This window comes from Bubalus kerabau, chromosome 2 (genome assembly GCF_029407905.1).
Source record: "Bubalus kerabau isolate K-KA32 ecotype Philippines breed swamp buffalo chromosome 2, PCC_UOA_SB_1v2, whole genome shotgun sequence".
NCBI classification, from domain to species: Eukaryota; Metazoa; Chordata; class Mammalia; order Artiodactyla; family Bovidae; genus Bubalus; species Bubalus kerabau.
This window is the reverse complement of record NC_073625.1, coordinates 19,246,967-19,253,154: the sequence shown is the minus strand read 5'-3', so window position 1 is coordinate 19,253,154 and position 6,188 is coordinate 19,246,967. Positions and strand designations below refer to the sequence as shown.

At 47.5% G+C, this 6,188-nt stretch overlaps 1 long non-coding RNA gene across 1 annotated transcript; it reads right to left on the bottom strand.

The window, feature by feature from the left end:
* Positions 1 to 2,195: 2,195 nt before the first annotated feature.
* On the bottom strand, positions 2,196 to 5,942 carry LOC129644616 (uncharacterized). Its single transcript, XR_008710881.1, has 2 exons — positions 5,838 to 5,942; positions 2,196 to 2,679 (listed from the first exon to the last, which is right to left on the bottom strand). It is a non-coding gene; the product is annotated as an uncharacterized LOC129644616 (long non-coding RNA).
* Positions 5,943 to 6,188: the final 246 nt, after the last annotated feature.

The following is a 6,188-nucleotide window of genomic DNA, read 5'->3' as shown; positions in this document are numbered from 1 at the left end:
ACCAGCTAATCTCTGACGATCAGCCTGGGCTTCGAGGGCAAGTTTATAAGGCACCTATCAGGAAACCTGAAACATGGTATGGGCTAATAAATGGTGGCCAGTGTTATCATAATTCATAACCAATATTACATTTCTGCTCTCAAATTCCCATTTTTTAATTTATTTTTTAATTTAGATTTTCCTGTTTTTCCTTTTGGCTATGTTGTGCAGCTTGCAGAATCTCAGTTCCCCGGCCAGGGATTGAACCTGCGCCGTTGGCAGTGAAAGCACAGATCCTAACCTCTGGATCGCCAGGGAATTCCCTCAAATACCTATTTTGTTTCACCACATGAAATTGCAGCTACATTCATTTTTAAGGCTTTAAAATAATTCTGGAACAAAATGTCATTGGGTTGGAATCTTCTGGTACAGCCCCATACCAAACTCCCTCTTCTGAATCAGGATCATCTGAACCTTGCATTTCAGCAAATAAAAAGGAATGATTAAATTAGCAATGTGCTTTTCCCATACATTTAGCTCTTCCATCTCTGACTAGAAAGTTTGGAGGCAATAAGGTCCCCAGTATTTTGGTTTGAAAAACATTTCTGTGATTCTTGGTAGCCATGACACACAAGAAAAAAGGACTTCCCTGGTGATCCAGTGGCTAAGACTCTGAGCTCCCAAGGCAGGGGCCCCTGTTCAATGCAGTCAGGGAACTAGTTCCCGCATGCCACAACTAAAGATCCCCAAGCTGCAACGAAGATCCTGTGTGCTGCAACTGAGACTGGAGCAACCAAATAAATGCGTGCGCTCAGTCGTGTCCAACTCTTTGCAACCCCATGGACTGTAGTCCGCCAGGCTCCTCTGTCCATGGGACTTTCCAGGCAAGAATACTGGAGCAGGTTGCCTTTTCCTATTCCAGGGATCTTCCCAACCCAGGGATTGAACTTCATCTTTTATGTCTCCTGCATTGGCAGGCGTGTTCTTCCACTAGCGCCACCTGGGAAGCTCTTAAAAAGGGGGGATTCATTTTGATATTTGGCAAAACTAATACAATTTTGTAAAGTTTAAAAATAAAATAAAATTAAAAAAAAAGGGGGGGGGATAAAAAGAGTAATTTCCATTTTCCCCATCACCTATAATGGAAGGTTTCAACTGGGAGACTCTCAAACGATATTTCCAGTGCAGGTCAGAGAGACAGAGAATTGAACCAAACGGGATTTTTCTGTTATCCTTCATCTTGATCTAAGACGCTGCCCTCAAGGACCAGCTTGTATAGCCGATGGCCCCAGCACAGTCCCCGCAGGTCTCCCAGAAATGTCTTGTGTTGAAGCCTGGAGAGAGTGTCCCACTTTGTACAGCAGGCTGTCGCCGGCACCAGGGGAAAACTAGCAGATTCCACCTGGGCACGAAGGCCAAGTCTCCCTTCATAGCCCTTCCTTTAGCTCTTCCGTTTGCCTTCTGCCAGATCCTTAGGTGAATCCATCCTGAGATTCACCTGAGATGATACCAGAAGGTGGTTTATAAAAGCCTGGCCTCTCCCCAGGCGTCTAGCACAGTGCATGACGCATATGTGCTCAGTAAGTAAATGAGAACTGAACTGCATCCAAACAAAAATGACCCCAATGATTCAAGTTCAGTCCAGAAGGGGAAAAAAAAAAAAAAAAACAAACTCAAAAGAGGAGAATGAGCTGTCAGAATAATACTGTCAAAATGAGATCCTCTAGATTTTCCCATATATGAGTCCTCCTCCTCCAGTCACACTGGTTGGATGTCCCTTCATGTCTGTATTCATTCGAGCCTCCTCACCTATCAGAAACCATCATCGGCTATTATCATTTAGTAATTCTATCTTGATGAGATTAACAAGATTGGAGGTGAGAGGGGGAACAGCAGATGGAATATATTCTGAATTGATAAGATAAAGAAGGGAATGTGGACATGGACAGTTTGCATCACTGATCAATTAAAAAATACTCATTTCCTGAAAAGAAAATGTGTGGGTTCAATGCGTCTTTGTTGTTTTAGTCACTAAGTTGCGTCTGACTCTTTTGTGACCCCAGGGACTGCCAGGCTCCTCTGTCCACAGGATTTCCCAGGCAAGACTACTGGAATAAGTTGTCATTTCCTTCCCCAGTGAATCCTCCCCATCCAGAGATCAAACCCATGTCTCCTGCATTGGCAGGTGGATTCTTTACCACTGAGCCACTAGAGAAACCCCAATACCTTTCTACTTTTTCTCAAAAAAAAAAAACTGTATTTGCTTCCCATGCACCAAATGAATGTAATTTTCCCGGATTTATATCAGGCTAAAAACTACCCTATCTCACTTCATTCATAGTTAAGAACCTATAAAAGCTGCCTCCTGTCCACTGGAATTTTTATTTAACCAAAGAAATCATCATTAATACTAACATATACATTGTTTACATTGTGATTATGCAAAGCAGAAAATTTAAGAGAGTAATTTGACTTGTGGAGTCTTTCCGTCATTGTTAAATTCTCTAACTGTCCCCCACTACAACCCCACATTAAAATCTTCAGAAGTGAATTTCAAACTTCATACAAATGTATTTTAAATTTGTTTGCACATATAGAACATGATTTCAGGGTCTTCCCTGGTGGTCCAGTGGTTAAGACTTCTTCCAATGCAGGGGGTGCAGGTTTGATCCCTGGTGGGGGAGGTAGGATCCCACATGCCTCAGAGCCAAAAAAAAAAAAAAAATCAAAACATAAAACAGAAACAGTGTTGTAAAATTCCATAAAGACTTTTAAAAATGGTTCACATCAAAAAAGGAAATCTTTTTAAAAAAGAAACAAAACATGATTCCACTTGTGATGTGAACCTAGGTACACAAGCCTTTTATGGCATTATCAGGATTGTTGTTTAAGTAAAATTTCCAGCTAACATATGGTAGTTGTTAGAGGTGCTTAGCCGAGAAGGCAGTAGCGGGCGGTCGGGTTCAGAACACACCACTCAGGTCCTCTGATGGCCACGGGAGAGCCTTTTTCCCTGACTGCTGAGCGTTGAGACCTCCACCAATCAGCCCCACACCCAGTCTCTCAGCCAACAAGCAGCAGATTGTTAAGAAGCTTTTTTTCTTGTTTTTCTCCTGGAATGTTTCCACTTCAAGATCAAAGCCATGCTTGGAAATATCACTGTGTGGTATCTACACTGATTTTTTTTTTTCTTTCAGTGCAAAACAAGAAGGATTGGAATTGGCCCAGTGGTCCAGAAGCTCTTATCCAGAGATAAGTGAAGGGAGGCTATACACCCTCCTTGCTTTACCTCTGATCCCAGAGGCTCGAGCCCCCAAGGGTCAAGAGCCGGGAAGGATAGGCCCAGAGCAAACTAAGCTGGGCCTGGATTCAAAGAAGTTAGTACACAGGTGGGAGCACTAGAGTCCTGGTCACTTGGGCTAACCACCACCCCTCACCCTCCTCTCTGCCCCATCCTGCCCCGCTCTGCTTGCTCCCACTCTGCCAGTCTCCCTTCACTGGTGAAACGCCCTTTAACCAGCCTGGTCCACCCTGCAGCCGATTCCCAGCCTCTGCTCTCCCCTTGTCTTCTTCACACCCCAGTTTCCACGGCCACCACCTCCTCAGCTGCTCCCTAAACGCTGCCGTTCCTTGGGTTTCTGTCTGGGAGTTCTACTTGAGTGATTTCATGCACACCCCTGGCCTCAGCTGCCTCATTTGGTAATTGTTTGCAGCCTGGATTTCCAACCTGGGCCTCTCCTGGTATCCAAGCTCCGGCTGCCTTCTAGCAGGTTCCACTGAATGGTCTGCTAGTACTGCCTTCAGCGTGCGCTCTCTTCCGACCAGCCTCCCAGACGTGCCTCACGTGTGGGGGTCTGGAGCGAGTCCCACTTGACTCCGTGCCCGTTTATGCAGTGGTTGGCACCAGTGGCAGCACTTGCAGGCGTTAGGAGACCCAGCAGAGTCCACCTGGGCGCGGAGAACGAGCTCTCTCCACACGTCCTCCCTGAGCTCTTCCTTTTCCCTTCTGCCAAATCCGTAGGCAATTCCATCCTGAGATTCACCCGACACAGTAAAGTGTTAGTCGCTCAGTCGTGTCCGACTCTGCAACCTCATGGACTGTAGCCCGCCAGGCTCCTCCATCCATGGGATTCTCCAGGCAAGAACACTGGAGTGGATTGCCATTTCCTTCTCCAGGGGACCTTCCCAACCCAGGGATTGAACCCTGGTGTCCCACATTGCAGGCAGATTCTTTACTGTCGAAGCCACCAGAGAAACATCCTTCGATTCACCTGACATGACCAGTTTATAAAAGCCTTAGCCTCTCCTCAGGTATCCAAGTGCGTGGTAGGGACCTGCTCCCCCAAACCAGCAAACTTTCTGTCATGCCTTACTCCTTCCTACACCATCAACAGCCAACAGAGCTCAATTCTACATCCTAAATATTTCAAGATACTGTCCCTTTCTCTCCATCCCACCTCCTGAAGCAGGCTTCATCACCTGCATCCTCTAAAAGCTTCCAGATTGCTTTTCATCACTCCCCTCTCTTCATGTCTCTCTAGTTATTTTTCTGAAAACACAATCCACCACTTCTGCACACATTCAATGAGTTCCAGTTGCTTGTACTTTAGTAAAGCCCAGCCCCAGTGTGTGGTGCGCCAGGGCCTCTGCAGGCGACTATACCAGCTGCATTCTGGTCACTCCCCAACCCCCCCATCCCACTGGTCACTCTTGTCTCCTCAGCTCTAAATGCACTTGGCTCTGCCTGCAAAACACCCACTTACCATTTAAAAACTTAGTTTAGACATGAGAAGCCCCAGTCCCTTGGGCAGAGTCCACCGCAGCTCCCTGTGCTCCGTGGGCCTGCCAACCTAACCTCCCGGGACTCACGACTGGGCTGTCCCCTCACCCACCACCAAACCCACTCCCAAGGGTGGTGCTTTCAACAGGCCAGGTGCTCAAAAGTGCCTGTGCTTTTGATTCCACGAGAGTAAAAAAGCTGGAAAGCCACAGATCCGTTTCCTAACAGTCTTGTTATGTTTGTATTCTCTTCCATCCCCACAACAGATACTGTCTACATAAGAATCTAATCTGGTGGGTACTTATTGATTTCTAAAAGCAAAGAAGAAGCTCTCAATGCAGAAACTTCACAGTGGAAGCCTGTTTGGGAGCCATCAGGCACCACCCCCGGGACGCGGTCAGTCTTTACCTGGACAACCCGGAGCCTGGCAGAAGAGGGCAAGGGAAGGAGGGAGAAGAAAAACTAGAATCGCCAACACTACAACAACCCCTCATACGTGTCTAGATGAGCAATTCATTTAAGCCAATAGAGAAGTAATGGTCTTAATCAACTGCAAAGAGCAAATGACATTACGTGGTGATCAGATATGAACTCAGGGTAGGAAGGCCTGGGGGCCTCTGCTCCATCTCTGATCCGTCTCTTCCCCTCTCCTACTTCTGGCTTCCCTGCTGTTTAACGGGAGCCTTGCAGAGGCTGGCTCATCAGAAGGCTGGGGAGCTGCTGGGGAAAGGCTGTCGGGGGCAGGGAGGACGGAGGGTGGTGAGGAGGAGACAGAAGTGTCACTTGGGTTGTGGAACAGCAGGGTAGTGTGGGACCTTCTGTCCACTGCTTTCTCCCCTCCTGGAATTCGGGCTCTGGTCGCCTCTCTCCTGGACTGTTTCCTTTGATGACTAAGCTCAGTGTCCCACCTCCACCCTCATTGCTCTGGTCCCCAGGCGGCCACCAGAGCAATGCTCCAAGGGGCTAATCTAACCTTGTCTTTCCTCTGCGTCCCGGGGCCCAGTGCATTACAGGATTCACTCGTCTACTTCAGCCAACAACTATGGGCCCCCCAGTCCTAACCCCTGTCCCCTCTCACCTCCCATTCCAGTTGATGGGTCTCAACTTGTCATCCATCACCTCTGTACTGGCTCTGCCCTTCTCTTTGATTGGAGTCTCCTTTCAAGATTTAGGTCAGGTGTCTTGTCTTCAGGAAGGTGTATACCTTGTTGACCTAAAACAAACAGACTGCCTGTCATTTCTCCAAGAAAGATGGATCAGCAGAGAATTGTGGAGGAGAGCAAAACTTGCCACTCTAGGGCTTCCCTGGTGGCTCAGATGGCAAAAAATCCACCTGCAATACAGGAGACCCGGGTTCAATCCCTGAGTTGGGAAGATCCCCTGGAGAAGGGGATGGCTACCCACTCCAGCATCCTTGTCTGGAGAATTC